Source organism: Pseudophryne corroboree, unplaced genomic scaffold (assembly GCF_028390025.1).
Source record: "Pseudophryne corroboree isolate aPseCor3 unplaced genomic scaffold, aPseCor3.hap2 scaffold_832, whole genome shotgun sequence".
Taxonomy (NCBI): Eukaryota; Metazoa; Chordata; class Amphibia; order Anura; family Myobatrachidae; genus Pseudophryne; species Pseudophryne corroboree.
Window position 1 is genome coordinate 185,908 of NW_026970411.1, and position 19,093 is coordinate 205,000.

General features: G+C 49.6%; 1 protein-coding gene across 1 annotated transcript in view; it reads left to right on the plus strand.

Annotated features, from left to right (window-relative positions):
• The first annotated feature begins 476 nt into the window (after nt 1–476).
• LOC135042661 (zinc finger protein OZF-like) overlaps nt 477–19,093 on the plus strand; it is a 29,312-nt gene continuing 10,695 nt past the window's right edge. The window contains exon 1 of the mRNA XM_063955041.1: nt 477–753. The gene's annotated coding sequence lies outside the window, so the exon portion shown is untranslated. The remainder of the gene's footprint in view (nt 754–19,093) is intronic.

Here is a 19,093-nt window from a genome sequence, read left to right on the forward strand (position 1 = left end):
GATACAGAGGGAGAAGAAGAGACGTATGTGACTGATATAAAGGCAAAAGATACAGAGGGAAAAGAAGAGACGTATGTGACTGATATAAAGGCAGAAGATACAGAGGGAGAAGAAGAGACGTATGTGACTGATATAAAGGCAGAAGATATAGAGGGAGAAGAAGAGACGTATGTGACTGATATAAAGGCAGAAGATATAGAGGGAGAAGAAGAGACGTATGTGACTGAAATAAAGTCAGAAGATACAGAGGGAGAAGAAGAGACGTATGTGACTGAAATAAAGGCAGAAGATATAGAGGGAGAAGAAGAGACGTATGTGACTGATATGAAGGCAGAAGATACAGAGGGAGAAGAAGAGACGTATGTGACTGATATAAAGGCAGAAGATATAGAGGGAGAAGAAGAGACGTATGTGACTGATATGAAGGCAGAAGATACAGAGGGAGAAGAAGAGACGTATGTGACTGATATAAAGGCAGAAGATATAGAGGGAGAAGAAGAGACTATGTGACTGATATAAAGGCAGAAGACATAGATGGAGAAGAAGAGACGTATGTGACTGATATAAAGGCAGAAGATATAGAGGGAGAAGAAGAGACGTATGTGACTGATATAAAGGCAGAAGATATAGAGGGAGAAGAAGAGACGTATGTGACTGATATAAAGGCAGAAGATATAGAGGGAGAAGAAGAGACGTATGTGAGGGGTGATCAGCAGTGTAAGGAGGAGGAGATCCCTACAGATATCAGCACAGGTGAGTAATAAACACTTATTACAGAAGTCACATATTCTCCTTGCTCAGTCACTACAGCAATCTCTTATCTTACACCCTCCTCTGTCAGTACAAACTAATGTGGAATATTTATTTCTGCTGCGGGGTACACTGGGCTCCACGAGGAATGACATTGGCATGTAGAGTAGGCTCTTGATCCGATGCACCAACAGGCTCAAAGCTTTGACCTTCTTCCCAGAATGCATAGCGCCGCCTCCTCTATAACCCCACTTTTGTGCACAGGAGCTCAGTTTTATAGTTGGTGCCATGCAGTAAGCAGGCATACAACAGGGGGGCTGCAGCCCCAGGAAAAAGCTTTTTAAATAAATTCACGCCTCACAAGAAGATGCCGGCTCGCTACCCCCTCGCTGCGGAGCTAAGTAAAAATTGGGAATCACACCCGCCAGTGGATTCGCAGGGTGGCGCAGCTGGTGGTATCCTCAGCTCTGCCCGTAACTATTGTCACATCCCTGAGAGAGCCGACGGATAAGCGTGTGGAGGGTTGTTTAAAGGCAATTTACACTCTAAGTGGTGCTGCACATAGGCCCACCATTGCAGCGACATGGGCTGCAGAAGCTGTGGAAGTGTGGGCTCAGGAGCTGGAGGCGGAGTTGCCGTCCAACGCTTCTGATCATGCTAGACAATGCTTGTCGTATATTGTCACAGCGTGTCATTACATTAAGGAGACGGCTTCGGATACAGGTATTCTGGCGGCCAAGGTTTCTACTACGTCCATACTGGCTCGCCGGATTCTATGGTTGCAGTCCTTGTCTGTGGATCTGTCTTCTAAGAAAACCCTGGAGGTACTCCCGTTTAAGGGAGACATTCTTTTCAGAGAAGACCTCAATAAGATAGTGGCTGACTTGGCTTCTGCTAAAACAACGTTTTACCTAGTACTGCCCCTTCGGTGCCGAAGGCTAAGAGTACTTCTTTGTCCTTCAGGGTAAGCAAAGGGTCAAGCGTACTCGAAACAGGTACGCACTTCCAAACCAAATAAGCCCAAACTGGCCTGGGCTACCCTTCAGCCTGCTTCCAAAACTAAATTGCCTGCCGCATGGGGGATCCCAGGGTGGGGGGGCGACTTCTAGGGTATACCCAGGAATGGTTGAAGACCACTTCCGATGCCTGGGTACGGGAAGTCGTCACTTGAGGTTACACCGTTTCCTTCAAAAATCACCCCTCTCATAGATTTTGCCTGACAGACATCCCTTCGGATCAGGTAAAGGCAAAAACTCTTCATTCGGTGGTACAGTCCCTACTGGACACAGGAGTGGTAGTACAGGTGCCTCTGGCTTTAGAGAGGCAAGGGGTACTATTCACCGCTGTTCCTAGTCCCGAAACCGAATGGGTCATCCCGGCCCATTCTCAACCTCAAGTCCTTGAACAAATTTGTGAAGGTCTCCAAGTTTCGTATGGAAACTCTTCGCTCTATTGTTCTGGCATTGGAACCTGGGGATTATATGGTCTCACTGGACATACAGGATGCTTACCTGCATATTCCCATTGCAATGTCGCATCAGCAATACCTGAGGTTTGCGGTTGGGAACCTCCATTACCAATTTTGGGCGTTACCCTTTGGTTTGACCATGGCTCCGCAAGTCTTCACCAAGGTTATGGTGGTCATGACGGCTGTGCTCCGCCGTCAAGGGGTCAGGATCCTACCATACCTGGACGACTTGTTGATCCTGGCAAATTCCCCAGAAACTCTCCTACGCCATCTGCATATGACTATCCAGTTTCTGCAAGCCCACGGGTGGCTCATCAACTGGAAGAAATCTTCCCTGGCCCCTGCTTGGAGCATGGTGCACCTGTGGGCAGAGGCGGATTGGCCACAGGGCTTGCAGGGAAGATTCCCGGTGGGCCGACGCACCTGTGGGGCCTGTTTTGTTTGAGGACATGTGGTCCTTTTTATAGACATAATGAATAAGATACAAAATAATTTGCATATATGAAAATGACTTTGCCACTTAGCCTGTGATTGCAGATGATCTAGTGTATGCTCTGTCTGCTTGGCTGACATATAAGATTGAGTGAATAGTGATTGGGATACGGTTGGTGTAATAAGCAAGAAAATATATCTACCTAAAGAATGATATAGTTTCCTAAATTCTGTAGGTGTATAATATAATGTGCTCATAATATGTAATTTTATTTATTTTTAACTTCCACCTTGATGCTGGACATGCCCACTATCTGGAAAGTCTTGGGGGGAGGGAGCTGCTGCCATGGCTAGACCTTACACCTCTGGTGCTGCCCATGTGGGGTCACTAGTACATATTTCTCTGACGTCCTAGTGGATGCTGGGAACTCCGTAAGGACCATGGGGAATAGCGGCTCCGCGGGAGACTAGGCACAAATAAGAAAGCTTTAGGACTACCTGGTGTGCACTGGCTCCTCCCCTATGACCCTCCTCCAGACCTCAGTTAGATTTTTGTGCCCGGCCGAGCTGGATGCACACTAGGAGCTCTCCTGAGCTTCTAGAAAGAAAGTATTTGTTAGGTTTTTTATTTTCAGTGAGACCTGCTGGCAACAGGCTCACTGCTACGAGGGACTAAGGGGAGAAGAAGCGAACCTACCTGCTTGCAGCTAGCTTGGGCTTCTTAGGCTACTGGACACCATTAGCTCCAGAGGGATCGAACGCAGGTCCCGTGTTATGCACACCAGTGCCTGCAGGAATGTACTGGTGTCTGAACAGAGAGGGATGCAAAACAAATGAACTAACAGACAGACTGGGAAATATGACATCACGTACACAGAAAGTGATAGGGTAACAAAACCAACACAAAGTGAACAGAGAAGCCCAGAGGCTAAGAAACTGGGTGTCTCCCTAGTATTACAAATGCTCAGATGGAAAAAGCAAGATGTTGTGTTTTAATACGTAGAGAACCCGAAATGCTGTTGCTAAGGGCAACAGCAAAACCCTAAAGGGTTACCAACGGGTGTGGCAGCAAACTCCTTGGTCAGAGATGGAATAGTAGACACAAGGAGAGACTCCACAATCCTAATTCTCACTTGCAGGGCCCAGGTTCAACTTACTGCCACTAAACTGACACATGGACGCCCTGCACAGTGAGAGAGGATTAAGCATGCAGGTCTGAAAGTACAGCCACAAACCTGCTGGGTTCACAGAATAGCAAAAGAACCTCAGCAGGCTAAACGACTGACTCCAGTCTTACTGCTAGGTCTGGATTGGCAGAGAGTAGTACCAAATCCCCAGGCCTATTTGCAGTAAGCAATAACAAATACAAAGCTACACAGTACTGGCTAATTTTCAGGAACTGACTAACCAACAAAGATTCAGCAGCATCTGCTTAATCTGAGAAGAGGCTTTATAAAGCAGGTGCTGTCCACGCCCCACTCAGACCTCACAGACTGAGCACAAAAACCAGCACCGGATCCCCTGCCTGTAACCACTGCACAGCAAAAGACCCGAACCGGAGTATCAGCTGCGCTCAGGTTACTCCGCTAGCACTTGTCTCCCGGTTGCCATGACGACGTGGCAGCACAGGGCAGGAGACCCTAACAGCCCGACCTCGATGTCCGTTCCCGGAGCCGCGCCGCCGTCCCCCTTACAGAGCCAGAAGCAAGAAGTGGTCCAGAAAATCGGCGGCAGAAGACATCAGTCTTCAACAAGGTAGCGCACAGCACTGCAGCTGTGCGCCATTGCTCCTCATGTACACCTCACACTCCGGTCACTGATGGGTGCAGGGCGCTGGGGGGGCGCCCTGAGCAGCAATAAGACACCTTGGCTGGCAAATATACACCATATATAGTCCAAAGGGCTATATAGGTGTAAATTAACCCCTGCCATTTTTCCAGAAAAAGTGGGAAAAAGTCAGCCGAAAAAGGGGCGGAGCTATCTCCCTCAGCACACCAGCGCCATTTTCCCTCACTGCTCCGCTGGAAGGATCGCTCCCTGGCTCTCCCCTGCAGTCCTGCACTACAGAAAGGGTAAAAAAGAGGGGGGGGGGCACTCAATTTAGGCGCAGTGTATGATACAAAAGCAGCTATAAGGGAAAACACTCTGTATAGTGATATCCCAGTATATATAGCACTCTGGTGTGTGCTGGCATACTCTCCCTTTGTCTCTCCAAAGGGCTTTGTGGGGTCCTGTCCCCTATCAGAGCATTCCCTATGTGTGTGCTGTGTGTCGGTACGGCTGTGTCGACATGTATCATGAGGAAAATTATGTGGAGGCAGAGCAAATGCCTGTAAATGTGATGTCACCCCCTGCGGGGTCGACACCTGAGTGGATGGACTTATGGAAGGAATTACGTGAAAGTGTCAACTCCTTACACAAAAGGTTTGACGACATGGGACAGCCGGCTACTCAGCTTGTGCCTGTCCAGGCGTCTCAAAGGCCATCAGGGGCTCTAAAACGCCCGCTACCTCAGATGGCAGATACAGACGTCGACACATACCGACTCCAGTGTCGACGACGAGGAGACTAATGTAACTTCCAATAGGGCCACCCGTTACATGATTGAGGCAATGAAAAATGTTTTACACATTACTGACATTACCCCAGGTACCACTAAAAAGGGTATTATGTTTGGTGAGAAAAAACTACCCGTAGTTTTTCCTGCATCTGAGGAATTAAATGACGTATGTGAATAAGCGTGGGCTTCCCCAGATAAGAAATTGGTAATTTCTAAACGGTTATTGTTAGCGTACCCTTTTCCGCCAGAGGATAGGGCACGTTGGGAAACACCTCCTAGGGTGGATAAAGCGCTCACACGTTTGTCAAAGAAGGTGGCACTACCGTCTCCGAATACGGCCGCCCTAAAGGAACCTGCTGATAGAAAGCAGGAGGCTATCCTAAAGTGTATATACACACATACAGGTGTTATACTGCGACCAGCTATTGCCTCAGCATGGATGTGCAGTGCTGCTGCTGCGTGGTCAGATTCCCTGTTGGATAATATTGATACCCTGGATAGGGACAATATATTACTGACTCTAGAGCATATAAAAGATGCGCTCTTATACATGCGTGATGCACAGAGGGATATTTGCCGGCTGGCATCAAGAGTAAGTGCAATGTTCATTTCCGCCAGGCGAGGGTTATGGACTCGGCAGTGGTCAGGTGATGCCGACTCGTAAAGGCACATGGAAGTTTTGCCTTATAAAGGGGAGGAGTTATTTAGGGAAGGTCTGTCGGACCTCGTTTCCACAGCGACAGCTGCCCCCCAACAAAAGAAAGCACCGTACTATCAAGCACAGTCCTTTCGGCCCCATAAGGGCAAGCGAGCGAGAGGTGCGTTCTTTCTGCCAAAAGGCAGAGGTAAAGGAAAAAAGCTGCAGCAGACAGCCAGCTCCCAGGAGCAGAAGTCCTCCCCCGTTTCCGCCAAATCCACAGCATGACGCTGGGGCTTCGCAGGCGGACCCAGGTACGGTGGGGGCCCGTCTCAAGAATTTCAGCACACAGTGGGCTCGCTCACAAGTGGATCCCTGGATCTTTCAGGTAGTATCTCAGGGGTACAGACTGGAATTCGAGACGCCTCCCCCCCGCCGTTTCCTAAAATCTGCCTTACCGACAACTCCCTCCGACAGGGAGGCAGTGTTAGAGGCTATACACAAACTATATTCACAAAAGGTGATAATCAAGGTGCCCCTCCTTCAACAAGGAAGGGGTTACTATTCCACAAAGTTTGTGGTCCTGAAACCGGACGGTTCGGTGAGACCCATTTTAAATTTGAAATCCTTGAACACATATATAAAGAGGTTCAAGATGGAATCGGTCAGGGCGGTTATCTCAAGCCTGGAGGAAGGGGATTACATGGTATCACTGGACATCAAGGATGCTTACCTGCATGTCCCCATTTACCCTCCTCACCAGGAGTACCTCAGGTTTGTGGTACAGGACTGTCACTACCAGTTCCAGACGCTGCCGTTTGGGTTATCCATGGCACCGAGGGTCTTTACCAAGGTAATGGCCGAAATGATGATACTCCTTCGAAAGAAGGGAGTTTTAATTATCCCGTACTTGGACGATCTCCTGATAAAAGCGAGGTCCAAGGAACAGTTGTTGGTGGGGGTAGCACTTTCTCAGGAAGTGCTGCAACAGCATGGTTGGATTTTCAATATCCCAAAGTCACAGCTGGTTCCTACGACACGCCTTCTGTTCCTGGGGATGATTCTGGATACAGACCAGAAAAGAGTGTTTCTTCCGGAGGAGAAAGCAAAAGAGTTGTCGTCTCTAGTAAGAAGCCTCCTAAAACCAGGACAGGTGTCAGTGCATCAATGCACGAGAGTCCTGGGAAAGATGGTAGCCTCATACAAGGCAATTCCATTGGGCAGATTCCACGCAAGAACCTTCCAGTGGGACCTGTTGGACAAGTGGTCCGGATCGCATCTTCAGATGCATCAGAGGATAACCCTGTCGCCAAGGACCAGGGTGTCGCTACTGTGGTGGCTGCAGAGTGCTCATCTCCTAGAGGGCCGCAGATTCGGGATACAGGACTGGGTCCTTGTAACCACGGATGCCAGCCTTCGAGGCTGGGGCGCAGTCACACAGGGAAGAAATTTCCAGGGACTGTGGTCAAATCAGGAGATTTCTCTTCACATAAATATTCTGGAATTAAGGGCCATCTACAATGCCCTAATCCAGGCAAGACCTCTGCTTCAAAACCAGCTGGTACTGATACAATCAGACAACATCACGGCGGTCGCCCATGTAAACAGACAGGGCGGCACAAGAAGCAGGGGGGCAATGGCAAAAGCCACAAGGATTCTCCGATGGGCAGAGAATCACGTGTTAGCACTGACAGCAGTGTTCATCCCGGGAGTAGACAACTGGGAAGCAGACTTCCTCAGCAGGCACGACCTCCACCCGGGGGAATGGGGACTTCATCCAGAAGTCTTCCAAATGATTGTAAACCGTTGGGAACGGCCAAAGGTGAACATGATGGCGTCCCGCTTCAACAATAAAACAAAAAAGATATTGCGCCAGGTCAAGGGACCCTCAGGCGATAGCAGTGGACGCTCTAGTGACACCGTGGGTGTACCAGTCGGTTTATGTGTTCCCTCCTCTGCCTCTAATTCCCAAGGTGCTGAGAATTATAAGAAGGAGAGGAGTAAGAACGATACTCGTGGTCCCGGATTGGCCAAGAAGAGCTTGGTACCCAGAACTTCAAGAGATGCTCACAGAGGACCCATGGCCTCTACCGCTAAGGCGGGACCTGCTCCAGCAGGGACCCTGCCTGTTCCAAGACTTACCGCGGCTGCGTTTGATGGCATGGCGGTTGAACACCGGATCCTGAAGGAAAAAGGTATTCCGGAGGAAGTCATCCCTACCCTGATCAAGGCCAGGAAGGATGTAACCGCACAACATTATCACCGCATTTTGCGGAAATATGTTGCGTGGTGTGAGGCCAGGAAGGCCCCAACGGAGGAATTTCAACTGGGTCGATTTCTGCATTTCCTGCAAGCAGGAGTGACTATGGGCCTCAAATTGGGGTCCATTAAGGTCCAGATTTCGGCTCTGTCAATTTTCTTCCAGAAAGAACTGGCTTCACTGCCTGAAGTTCAGACTTTTGTCAAGGGAGTGCTGCATATTCAGCCCCCTTTTGTGCCCCCAGTGGCACCATGGGATCTCAATGTGGTCTTGGGGTTCCTGAAATCACATTGGTTTGAGCCACTTAAAACCGTGGATCTGAAATATCTCACGTGGAAAGTGGTCATGTTGTTGGCACTGGCTTCGGCCAGGCGTGTGTCAGAATTGGCGGCTTTGTCTTGTAAAAGCCCTTATTTGATCTTCCATATGGATAGGGCAGAATTGAGGACTCGTCCCCAGTTTCTCCCGAAGGTGGTATCAGCTTTTCACTTGAACCAACCTATTGTGGTGCCTGCGGCTACTAGGGACTTGGAGGATTCCAAGTTACTGGACGTTGTCAGGGCCCTGAAAATGTATGTTTCCAGGACGGCTGGGTGCTCCTGCTTCTAAGCAGACAATTGCTCGCTGGATTTGTAGCACAATTCAGTTTGCACATTCTGCGGCGGGACTGCCGCATCCTAAATCAGTGAAAGCCCATTCCACAAGGAAGGTGGGCTCATCTTGGGCGGCTGCCCGAGGGGTCTCGGCTTTACAACTTTGCCGAGCGGCTACTTGGTCAGGGTCTAATACTTTTGCAATACCCTGGCTGAGGAGGACCTTGAGTTTGCTCATTCGGTGCTGCAGAGTCATCCGCACTCTACCGCCCGTTTGGGAGCTTTGGTATAATCCCCATGGTCCTTACGGAGTTCCCAGTATCCACTAGGACGTCAGAGAAAATAAGAATTTACTCACCGGTAATTCTATTTCTCGTAGTCCGTAGTGGATGCTGGGCGCCCATCCCAAGTGCGGATTGCTGCAATACTTGTACATAGTTATTGTTAACTAATCGGGTTATTGTTGAGAGCCATCTGTTCAGAGGCTCCACTTGTTATCATACGGTTAACTGGGTTTAATATCACAAGTTGTACGGTGTGATTGGTGTGGCTGGTATGAGTCTTACCCGGGATTCAAAATCCTTCCTTAATCGTGTCAGCTCTTCCGGGCACAGTATCCTAACTGAGGTCTGGAGGAGGGTCATAGGGGGAGGAGCCAGTGCACACCAGGTAGTCCTAAAGCTTTCTTATCTGTGCCCAGTCTCCTGCGGAGCCGCTATTCCCCATGGTCCTTACGGAGTTCCCAGCATCCACTACGGACTACGAGAAATAGAATTACTGGTGAGTAAATTCTTATTTTTTCCAGGGATGCTTTTTGTTCCCAATCTGCTCCTGCCTGTGGGCGTTGTTGGGCACTCACAACCAGCAGTTGTTTTTGTCTCAGAAGAAAGTCCTGAAGCTTCAGGATAGGATTCGATGCTTCCTATCTTGTCCGCAAGTGTCGATACATTCGGCAATGCAAGTGCTAGGTCTCATGGTGTCTGCTTTCAACATGGTGGAGTATGCTCAATTCCATTCCTGCCCTCTGCAGAAGCTAATTCTTACCAAGTGGGACGGCTTGCCTCACCGGATCAGGTCTCAAATGATCTCCTTGTCTCCGGAGGTCCATCTGTCACTGAGCTGGTTGCTTCAGGACCAATGATTTAGCAGGGTTCGTCCCTTCTGGATCTTCAGCTGGGTCCTTCTGACGACGGATGCCAGTCTGAGAGGTTGGGGTGCTGTGTTGGAACAACACTCCCTTCAGGGTTGGTGGATCAAGGAGTCGTCTCTCCTCCTGATAAACATTCTGGAATTGCGGGCGGTGTTCAACTCATTTAACTTGGCCCTCATTTAATACAGAACAGACCTTTTCAAGTACAGTTGGACAACGCCACCACGGTGGCGTACATCAATCATCAAGGCGGCACTCAAAGCCACATGGCATTGAGGGAAGTATCACGGATTGTTCAGTGGGTGGAACGTCATCTGTCAGCCATATCGGCTGGGAAGCAGACTTTCTCATTCGTCAGGACTTACATGCCAGAGAGTGGAGCCTCCATCCAGAAGTGTTTCAACTCCTTGTGGACAAGTGGGGACTTCCAGATGTGGAGCTGATGGCATCTGGACACAATCACAAGGTTCTGGTCTTCAGAGCAAGGACAAGGGATCCTCAAGCAGCGTTCGTGGACGCACTGGCAATTCCATGGAACTTTCGGCTGCCATACATGTTCCCTCCGGTGTCACTCCTGCCCAGAGTAATAAGGAAGTTCAAGAAAGGAGGAGGAATCCTGCTTCTGATCGCTCCAGCGTGGCCCAGATGGCATTGGTTCTCAGACCTTCAGGGTCTCTCGATAGAGAATCCCCTTCTACTTCCGCAGTGTCCAGATTTCCTCGTTCAGGGCCCCTGTTTATATTAGGATTTAGCCTGATTGGCTTGACGGCGTGGCTCTTGAAGCTTCCGTCTTGAAGGCCAAAGGATTTTCTGAGGCGGTCATTCAAACCATGTTGAAGGCCCAGAAACCGACCACTGCTCGGATTTACCATAGGGTCTGGAATTTTTACTTTGCTAGGTGTGCATCTAACAATTATGACGCTTACAAGTTTAGTACGGCCAAACTTTTGGCCCCTCTACAACAGGACCTGGACTTGGGCCTTCATCTGGCCTCCATCAATGTTCATATTTCTGCCTTGTCGGTTTGGTTCCAGAGAAAAATTGCGACCTTACCTGATGTGCATGCGTTCACTCAGGGTGTGTTGCGGATTCAACCTCCTTATGTCCCGCCTGTGGCTCTTTGGGACCTGTCGGTGGCTCTGGAGGCGTTGCAAGGGTCTCTGTTTGAGCCTCTTAAATCTGCAGACCTTAAGTGGCTTTCCCTTAAGGTATTGTTTCTGCTGGCTATTGTCTCTGCTAGACAGGTGTCGGATTTGGGTGCCTTATCTTGTAGGTTACCTTATCTGATTTTTCACCGTGATCGGGCGGTTCTTAGAACACGTCCCGGGTATTTACTGAAGGTGGTGTCCACTTTCCACCTTAATCAGGAAATCATGGTTCCGGCCTTTGCCTCTCCTGACTTGTCTTCCAAAGAGAGGTCTTTGGATGTGGTATGGGCTCTCTGTATCTATGTGAAGAGGACAGCTCCCATCAGGAAGTCGGATTCTCTCTTTGTTCTGTTTGTTTTTCACAAACGTGGCTGGCCAGCTCACAAGCAGACCCTGGCCAGATGGATTAGAATGTTGATTGCACATGCTTATGTACAGGCTGGCCTTCCAGCTCTTGCTACCATAAAGGACCTTTCTACTCGGTCGGTTGGACCTTCTTGGGTGGCCCGCCGTGGTGCGACCCTTGAACAATTGTGCAAGGCAGCTACATGGTCCTCAGTGAACACGTTCATAAGGTTCTATGCCTTTGATACTTCCGCCTCCGAGGCCAGGATGCTTCCTTTGGACGCCGGGTTCTTGTGCCCGCTACAGTGCGTCCCCTCCCATAAGGAACTGCTTTAGGACATCCCCAATGTCATTCCCTGTGTACCCCGCAGCAGAAAACGAGATTTATGGTAAGAACTTGTTGTTAAATCTCTTTCTGCGAGGTACACTGGGCTCCACAAGGCACCCACCCTGATGCACTTAGCTTTTTTGGGTTGGTATGGCATTAGCCGCTGACACTTTCTCCTGTCATGAGAATGTGTTTAACAACGGTAAGTTCTTACCATAAATCTCATTTGGAGTCGGGAGCCATCAGCCTCTATTATACTCCTGCTCTCCTCCTCATATCATGTCACTGTGTGTTACCAGCCTAGAGATCTGACTAGTCTCCTCCCCACACTCTGTTGTATCTCATACATCAGGAGCCATCAGCCCCTATTATTCTCCTGCTCTCCTCCTCATATCCTGTCACTGTGTGTTACCAGCCTAGAGATCTGACCAGTCTCCTCCCCACACTCTCTGGTGTATCTCATACATCAGGAGCCATCAGCCCCTATTATACGCCTGCTCTCCCCTTCACATCATGTCACTGTGTTACCAGCCCAGAGATCTGACCAGTCTCCTCCCCACACTCTCTGGTGTATCTCATACATCAGGAGCCATCAGCCCCTATTATACTCCTGCTCTCCCCCTCACATCATGTCACTGTGTTACCAGCCCAGAGATCTGACCAGTCTCCTCCCCACACTCTCTGGTGTATCTCATATATCAGGAGACATCAGCCCCTATTATACTCCTGCTCTCCCCCTCACATCATGTCACTGTGTGTCACCAGCAGCCATACTGTGTGCTAGCAGTACCTCTGCCTATAGTATTACATGCCAGGTATTCAATGAGAGTGTCTCTATTAGCACTTGCCAGTCTATATATAAACCACTCTCATACGTCCTAGAGGATGCTGGGGGGGGTCATCATAAAACCATGGGGTATAGACGGGATCCGCAGGAGACATGGGCACTTTAAGACTTTGAAAGGGTGTGAACTGGCTCCTCCCTCTATGCCCCTCCTCCAGACCCCAGTATTAGAATTGTGCCCAGTGAGACTGGACGCACTACAGGGAGCTCTACTGAGTTTCTCTGAAAAGACTTTGTGTTAGGTTTTTTATGTTCAGGGAGGCTGCTGGCAACATTCTCCCTGCTTCGTGGGACTTGGGGGAGAGACGTATGACCCACTTCCAGTGAATTCAATGGCTCTGCTTCTGGCTACAGGACACCATTAGCTCCTGAGGGTCTGATCGCTGGGTACGCCTAGATGCTCACTCCCGCAGCTTGCCGTCACCCCCTTTCAGAGCCAGAAGACAGGTGAGTAGCAGAAGAAAAGAAGACTTCAGCTTCACTGACGGCATTTTCTGAGGTACTGCGCAGCGGGCAGACGCTGCGTGCTGAGCTCCCACACACAGCACTACAGGGTGCAGGGCGCGGGCGGGGGGGCACCCTGGGCAGCTAAAATCATCCTCATTATTCCACTGGCAAGTGGAGACATTAGTGCCACGGCACTGTCCTGACCCCCGCCAGTATAAATATCAGAAAATGCGAGACAGAAGCACGCCATTAAGGGGGCGGAGCTTCTTCGTCACAGCGCCATTTCTTCTCCGCAGCCTGCAGAGACTCTGGTCCTCCTCACACTGACAAGTACCAGGGGTACACAACGGAGAGGAGGCAGGTCAATTGGTGCAATATATATGTGACTGTAAAAGCGCTTTAGGTCTGAGGCAATTTCTTGGTGTTTTCAGACCCGTTGATTTAGCGCTGGGTTGTGAGCCCTCTGTGTCTCTCTGACAGACTTTACTGTGGGTCTGTCCCCTATATGCCCGGTGTGTCTGTGGGTGTTTGGTGCACGTGTGTCGACATGTCTGAGGCTGAAGGCTCTTCCCAGGAGGAGGCTGTATTGGGGACACAGACTGCTGCGGGGGTGACCCAGTCTGCACCGCCGACGCCGGATTGGGTAAATGTGTTGAACGCCTTGAATGCTAATGTGGCTCTTATTAGAGGTTAGATAAGTCTGAGTCGCAGACCCTGGCATGGAAGAAATTTGTGGAAGATATGTTATTCCAAAGTCAGGTCCCCTCAGGGTCACAAAAACGTACGTTGGCCCAGTTGGCAGACACTGATACCGACACAGACTCTGATTCCTGTGTCGACTATAGCGATTCCAGATTAGATCCAAAATTGACAACTAGCCTTCAATACATGATAGTGGCAGTTAAAGATGTATTACATATCACTGAGGACCCGGCTGTCTCTGATAAAAGGGCCTGTATGTATAAGGAAAGGAAACCTGAGGTGACGTTTCCTCCCTCTCATGAACTGAACACTCCATTTGAAAAGTCTGGGAAGGTCCTGACAAAAAGTTTCAGATTCCCAAAAGAGTTACGGTAGCTTATCCGTTTCCCTCGGCAGATAGGGAAAAGTGGGAGTCACCCCCCCTACTGTGGACAAGGCCTTGTCTAGGTTGACTAAAAAGGTGTCTCTCCCGTCACCTGACACGGCTTCCCTTAAGGATCCTGCGGATCGTAAACCAGAAACTACGTTAAAGTCCATTTATGCGACCACAGGTACGCTACTCAGACCTGTCATTGCGTCTGCGTGGGTAAGTAGGGCTATTGAAAAGTGGGCAGACAACTTGTCTTCTGAAATAGATACCCTAGATAGGGATAGCATCCTCTTAACGCTGGGTTATATCAAGGACGCGGCAGCATACCTTAAGGAAGCTGCGAGAGATATTGGTCTATTGGGATCAAAGGCCAATGCCATGGCAGTCTCAGCTAGACGAGCGTTGTGGATTCACCAATGGAATGCTGATTCCAAGAAAAGTATGTAGTCTCTACCATATAAAGGTAAGGCCTTATTTGGTGACGGCCTTGATGATTTGGTTTCTACAGCTACCGCAGGTAAGTCATCCTTTTTGCCTTATGTTCCTCCACAACAAAAGAAAACGCATCACTATCAGATGCAGTCCTTTCGGCCCAATAAATACAGAAAGGGCCGAGGTTCTTCCTTCCTTGCTGCTAGAGGAAGGGGAAGAGGTAAACGATCACCAGCCTTGTTAGGCTCCCAGGAGCAGAAGTACTGCCAATTCCACCGCATGACGTTGGGGCTCCTATGCGGTGGAATTGGCATGTCTCGAACTCTTCAGTCAGTTTTGGGTTCGCTCGGACCTAGACCCATGGGTTTTACAAATAGTATCCCATGGGTACAAGCTGGAGTTTTAAGATGTTTCCCTTCGCCGTTTTTTCAAATCGGCCTTACCAGCTTCTCTTCCGGACAGGGTGGTAGTTTGCGACGCAATACAAAAGTTGTGTCAAAATCAAGTTATCGTCATGGTTCCCCAGTCACAACAGGGAGAAGGTGTTTATTCGAGCCTGTTTGTGGTCCCGAAGCCGGACGGCTCGGTCAGACCAATCCTAAACCTGAAATCCCTAAATTTCTACCTAAAGAAATTCGAATTCAAGATGGAGTCTCTCGGAGCAGTGATCTCCAGTCTGGATGAAGGGGATTTTATGATGTCGGTGGACATAAAGGATGCCTACTTACATGTTCCCATTTATCCTCCGCATCAGGCTTACCTGAGGTTTGCAATTCAGGATTGTCATTACCAATTTCAAACGTTGCCGTTTGGTCTGTCCACGGCTCCGAGGATTTTCACCAAAGTGATGGCGGAGATGATGGTTCTCCTTCGCAAGCAAGGACCCATACTTGGACGATCTCCTGATAAAGGCGAGATCCAGGGACCAGTTGGTGCAAAACGTTGCACTCTCCCTGACGGTTCTTCAGCAACATGGTTGGCCCCTAAACTTGCCAAAATCACAGTTGATTCCGACGACGCGGTTGTCGTTTTTGGAATGATATTGGACACAGAACTACAGAGTCTTTCTTCCAGTGGACAAGGCTCTGGAACTTCAGATTCTGGGCAAACAAATTCTGAAACCAGCAAGAGTGTCAATCCATCAATGCATTTGGTTGCTGGGGAAGATGGTTGTGGCCTACGAGGCCATTCAGTTTGGCAGGTTCCATGCCAGAGTGTTCCAGTGGGACCTGTTGGACAAGTGTTCCGGGTCCCACCTACACATACACCGGAGGATAATCCTGTCTTCCAAGACCAGGGTATCAATCCTGTGATGGCTGCACAGCTCTCACCTCATAGAGGGGCGCAGGTTCGGGATACAGGACTGGATCCTGCTGACCACTGATGCAATCCTCCGAGGCTGGGGGGGCAGTCACAATGGGAGAAAACTTCCAAGGAAGATGGTCAAGTCAGGAAACTTGTTTCCACATAAATGTTCTGGAGTTGAGGGCCATTTACAACGGCCTTCTGCAAGCAGAACATCTTCGAGATCTGCCTGTACTGATCCAGTCGGACAATGTAACAGCAGTAGCGTACATAAACCATCAGGGCGGAACGAAAATCAGAGCGGCAATGGCAGAAGCCACAAGGATTTTCCGCTGGGCGGAAAAGCATACAAGCCCTCTGTCAGCGATCTTCATTCCAGCAGTGGACAACTGGGAAGCAGACTTCCTCAGCAGACACGATCTCCATCCAGGAGAGTGGGGCCTCCACCAGGAAGTCTTCGCAGAGGTGACAAGTCGTTGGGGAGTTCCTCAAGTAGACATGAGGGCATCTTGTCTCAACAAGAAGCTTCAGAGATATTGTTTCAGGTCAAGGGACCCTCAAGCAATTGCAGTGGATGCACTGGTGACACCATGGGTGTTTCAGTCGGTGTATGTATTACCTTCACTTCCTCTCATTCCAAAGGTTCTAAAGATCATAAGAAGAACAAAGATCCGGGCGATCCTCATTGTCCCAGATTGGCCAAGGAGGGCTTGATATCCAGATCTTCAGGAATTACTCATAGGAGATCCCTGGCCTCTTCCTCTGCGCGAGGACCTGTTACAACAGGGGCCGTGCGTGTATCAGGACTTACCACAGCTACGTTTGACGGCATGGCGGTTGTGCGCAAAATCATAGACCGTAAGTGTATTCCCAGTGAAGTCATTCCCACAATTATTCAGGCCAGAAAAGGGGTAACGTCTAAACATTACCACCGTATTTGGAAAAAATATGTTTCTTGGTGTGAATCCAAGGGGGCTCCTACGGAAGAGTTTCGGCTAGGACGTTTTCTCCATTTTCTACAAGCAGGTGTGGATGCGGGCCTAAAATTGGGCTCAATTAAGGTACAGATTTCGACCTTATCGGTTTTCTTTCAGAAACAATTGGCCTCCCTTCCAGAAGGTCAGACTTTCGTGAAAGGCGTGTTGCACATCCAACCTTCATTTGTGCCTCCAGTTGCACCATGGGATCTTAATGTGGTCTTGCAGTTCCTTCAATCACATTGGTTTGAACCTTTACGGACGATGGAGTTGAAATTCCTCACCTGGAAAGTGGTCATCGCTGTTGGCCTTGGCATCTGCAAGGCGGATGTCTGAGTTAGCGGCCTTGTCTCACAAGAGCCCTTATTTGATCTTCCATGAAGATAGAGCTGAATTGAAGACACCTCAACAATTTCTACCGAAGGTGGTTTCCTCTTTCCACATGAAACAACCTATTGTGGTGCCTGTGGCTACTGACGCCTTCGCTGAGTCAAAATCTCTGGATGTGGTTAGAGCTTTGAAGATTTATGTCTCCAGAATGGCTCAGATTAGGAAAACAGAGGCTCTGTTTGTCCTGTATGCTCCCAGCAAGATTGGGTGTCCTGCTTCCAAGCAGATCATTGCACGCTGGATCTGTAACACGATTCAGCATGCTCAGTCCACTGCTGGATTGCCGTTACCGGAATCTGTGAAGGCCCATTCTACTAGAAAGGTGGGCTCATCCTGGGCGGCTGCCCGGGGGGTCTCGGCATTGCAACTTTCCCGAGCAGCTACTTGGTTGGGGTCAAACACATTAGCAAAGTTCTACAGTTTGACACCTCGGCCAATGAAGACCTTAAGTTTGGTCAGTCGGTGCTGCAGAGTCATCCGCACTCTCCCGCCCGTTTTAGAGCTTTGGTATAACCCTGTGGTTCTATGATGACCCCAGCATCCTCTAGGACGTATGAGAAAATAGGATTTTAATACCTACCGGTAAATCCTTTTCTCTTAGTCCGTAGAGGATGCTGGGCGCCCGTCCCAGTGCGTACTGTATCTGCATTTATTAGTTGTGGTTACACACACGTTGTGTTACGTTATTGTCAGCATGTTGCTGCAATTGTTCATGCCGTTGGCTTGTGTTCTGTTGAATGCCACGTTCTGCGGCATTCTTGAGGTGTGAGCTGGTAAGAATCTCACCTTAGTTTAACAATAATTCCTTTCCTCGAAATGTCCGTCTCCCTGGGCACAGTTTCTATAACTGGAGTCTGGAGGAGGGGCTAAGAGGGAGGAGCCAGTTCACACCCTTTCAAAGTCTTGAAGTGCCCATGTCTCCTGCGGATCCCGTCTATACCCCATGGTTCTATGATGACCCCAGCATCCTCTACGGACTAAGAGAAAAGGATTTACCGGTAGGTATTAAAATCCTATTTTCTCTAACATCCACAAGGGATATTGGGGACTTTGTACGATGGGGTATAGATGGGGTCCAAAGGAGCCGGTGTACTTTAGATTTCTTCCACTGGGTGTGCTTTCTTCCTCCCCTCTATGCCCCCTCCTGCAGCCAGTTTAGAACAGTGTGCCCTCAGGAGAGGATGCCACTCTGGAGCTCCAGAGAATTTTTCCTCCGTTTATTTTAAACGTTGTTATTGTCGGTATACTGTTTGGGCAACAGTATAACAGTATACCTGCACTGAGGGAGTTGGGGGAGTGGGGGCGGTTACCGGTCTCTTCAGGCGTCAGAGCCGCTTCCCCGCTGCAGGACCACCGTACTGAGAGGTTGTTGGTACCGCAGGGCATTGTGCATTAGCAAACGCAATCGCAGCACGTCACACACCCTTAACAATGCCGGGAGGTGAGAAGAGTGGTGAGTACAAACCGGGGGCCCCGCTAGGGAGGTCCCCCGGCTCTTGCTGCAGCGCGATCACAGGAGCGGCATACGGACGCTGTACGGAGGGATACGCTATAGCCCCCTGTGTACACTGGCAGCGGTGGTGGAAACAGGCATTCATGTTACATTTTACACCTGTTAGGAGACATTTGCCAGTATAAATGTATAGCTCTGCCGCCATTACAGGGGGCGGAGCTTCCTTAGAGCGGGACCAGTGGCGTTTTGGCGCCTTCCTCTGCTTACAGCTGCAGCAGGAAGGACACACAGCCCCTCCAGACACTCAGGACACACAGGAAACTGGTACAGGGGTGTAAATAAGGGGGAGAGACGCTATTATACACACTATAGTGTCCTGAAAAGGCTGTGGGTAAGGGTGGTTAGGGTTAGGCTGTGGGTAAGGGTGGTTAGGGTTAGGCTGTGGGTAAGGGGGGTTAGGGTTAGGCTGTGGGTAAGGGTGGTTAGGGTTAGGCTGTGGGTA